Genomic DNA, 3,365 nt, shown 5'->3' with positions numbered 1-3,365 from the left:
AAAATAAAGATATAATATAAGCTGTTGTAATATTTAGATGTCCTTGAAGATGGCTGGAATAGCCGAAACGTTGGACTAATAAGAAATAAAGTGTTGAGACAGTATTGGATACAATTTGTGGTTTTATTTAATAAATAATTACCTTGTCTCAAAAAATTTTGAAATAATATTATTTAACTAATATTTTTATTTATTATTTGTTATCAGTTAACTAGAAGGAATTTTTTCTTTAATTGTTTACTCTTTTTTTTTACCATGTCTCATTTTTTGGGTTATAATTTATAAATCAATAATGATAGAACAAGGGTTTTGCAGATATTATATTACACTACAAAAAAGTTAAGCTCCATATGACATCAGCACTTTCTTTGTTACTGAATTGATTTTCCTATAGATCTCTTATGACTAAAATGAATCGGCATGTGATAGTCTATAAAAATTTTAAGAAAACTATAAATTATAAACTGATTAAATAGAAATCATGTACTTTTTTTTTGTATTTTCATTTGAAATGTTGATTAATGTACAGATATTACTAATCCTGAATTTGTTGATGTGATAATGCTGAAATGAAATACCTGATTCATCATGTTTTGTCTATTTTTTTAAATCCTTTTTCTCTTTGTTCAAGTTCTTCAAACAGAAAATCAAATAGCACAATTTTGGCTCTGATATCTTGTTTTCACCAAAATATTAAATCTAGTGAATTCTTGTCGTTCTTTCTTTAGGGAGTGCCTACCTCAATTTTTTAGAACATCTTTCTCATAAGAAACTCACAGTATACATAACTGATTTTTGCCTTATCAAGAAAACTAATTCCTTGTGACCAGCAATGCAAGTATAATTTAAGCAAACAAATAAAATCACAAAATAACATTTAAATATCATTAGAAATGAAATAAGTATACCAAGTTTTTTGGGACTGTTGAAGATAAAGGGAACTGGCTGATGACATGCTTAAGAGGTAAGTACATTGGTTGAAAAAATTTAGGTATGTGGTCAAGGATCATTTTCATGAAATGTAATGTTTTCTCTTTTGAAAATACTGTACATTACAATGTATCGATAAAAAAAAAAAGAAATTAAGTAAACATCAAAACTTAACATTTTATGTTCACTCTCCATCATTATTTGTATTTGGAAATATAGTAGTAATATTTAATGTTAATGATGTCTAAAAATATATTTTAAATCATGTCTTTTGAAACCCAATTTACCAACTTAGGCTTATTGGTACTGAAGACTTTTCAGTGTCTTTAGTCTTTATCCCTGCCCTAAACAACCATGAAAGAAAATGAAGTAATAAAAATGTGTTACATTAATTTTACTTTCATTTACAGGATTGAGGGTTTTATTTGACTTAGACACACAAGTCCAACTTAAGTTGGTTTATAAAATAAACCAACTCCATCTTAAAACCTCTCCTTTTCTTCTAAAATAGTAAACTGAGTATTTTGGAAATTCAATTTTATGCTCTGTGGTCATGTACCAAGGAACTGTAACTAAATGATGACAGAAATTTTTTTAGAAGAAAATTACAGAAAAGTGCTGGATTTGTCTACTAACTCCCTGAGTTGGGTATTGTTACTGGTCAAACCTCTCACTACATCATTTCTTGTAACTTGTGAATGCAATGTGCTGTATAGTTCACATCTTTTTTCAAGAATTGAGAGTGCAGTCTCTCTCTTTAAATAAAGTCTATCCCCACTACGGATAATCAGGTCAGAAGAAAAATGTATTGTTTTAGCAATGCTTATAGTCTACTAGACTTTTTGTAGGATAAGTGTGAAGTACCCATTAAAACATACCATTTCTATTTCTTTTACTTTACCCTATTTTATTCTGAACTAAAATTCTGACATGGCATGCGATACAATAGTTTAAAAGTAAAACCATGGTAGCAGCATATTTATAACCTATAGTGTACTAGGGAAGGTAAGATCACATTTTCTGTGAAAATATAGTACCTGTACTTAACTAGAGCAGATACTGTAGTAACTAGCATATCTGTCAGTTTACTATGAATTTAAGCCAAATGATGAAAGTTTTATTATATGGTGGTGCCTATAATAAATACATTTTAATTTCTTCATTTTTAAAAATATATAATCTACAATTTTAGCTTAAACACTTCAGTACTGCTAAGAAATATATGATCGTTTCGGATTAGACGTTCTGGAGTCACCTTAATTGCACGTGCCTAAAAGCTCTATAGTTTGGGTTACACTTGGAGTACATTATTGTTATTATTTCTTTAATTATATCACACCTTTTGTCTTTTTCTTTGTAAAAATTTTTGAAATGGGTAAGTCCGTAAATATAAGAGAATATTTCGTAACTCAAACAGAGTTTTCGAATGTAGCTGGTGAACATTTGCAGATTCTTGCCGTCCTTGCGGTTATTGATATGTTTATTAGATATATAACAGCTATCTTCTTCTGGTTGTTCACTACCCACTGCCGGTTACCCTCGGTATAGGGGTAGTGTAGAAGCCTCATTTACTAGAAAGGCTACCCGCCAAGTGGGCGTCCAGTGTAATAGGGTTTAAATCTTGCACCTACTCGATCGAGATGTATTAATATATTACTAGTTTTACAGATTTCCGACACTGGATCAGAATCGTGCCTTGTAAGGCAACATGATGTTACAGCCGCACTGAGGGTGTATCTTTCATTAAAATAATTTATATTGTGCATTTTAAACAAAAATTAAATAATGAATTCATCGTAATCATGATCAAAATAATTTGAAGACCACAGGAGATAACTTGATTTCCCTCTCCCCATTCCCCTAAAAATAGATAACAACGTTTTCTAATAGATTTTTGAGGATAAACGCGATGGTAAAGTCAACAAAGAATGGGGAGGGGACCATAGTTTTGAATAAATTTTTTTTTTTTTTTTTTCTAACCTCCTATTTATTTATTTTTTAACAATTACAATTATATATTACTTAACCTAGGAAAAATTATATATACACATATTTACATTTTATCTTGTTTTGCCTGATGGCATTATAAGATGAGGAAAACATTGTCCGCTGAAGGCGGTTTGTACATGAGTGGCGTGATAGCCAGAGAGATAATAGAGAATGGGGAGGGGCCATTCCGGCTGGTAGTGTTGAGGTGTGGGTGACTTCAGGCTGCAGAGCCAGAAGTCCTTCCCTCGGCGATGACGTCGACCAAGGGGACCGTGCTTTGCCACCTCCCAGGTCTTGGAGGAGGGGCGATTTCTCGGAATAGGGGATTGGTACAGGCTTTCAGCCCATCAAAGAATTTGATGTGCCTACGGCCTATGAATTCCGGCACAGAAGGGAGTTGGAGCTCCTCTCTGATGACACTATTCCTGGCCCTTTGGAGTGTGGTT

The sequence above is a fragment of the Halyomorpha halys genome, unplaced genomic scaffold (genome assembly GCF_000696795.3).
Source record: "Halyomorpha halys isolate HHAL.00 unplaced genomic scaffold, Hhal_1.1 Scaffold324.1, whole genome shotgun sequence".
In the NCBI taxonomy this organism is placed as follows: domain Eukaryota; kingdom Metazoa; phylum Arthropoda; class Insecta; order Hemiptera; family Pentatomidae; genus Halyomorpha; species Halyomorpha halys.
Note: the sequence above shows the minus strand (reverse complement) of the source record.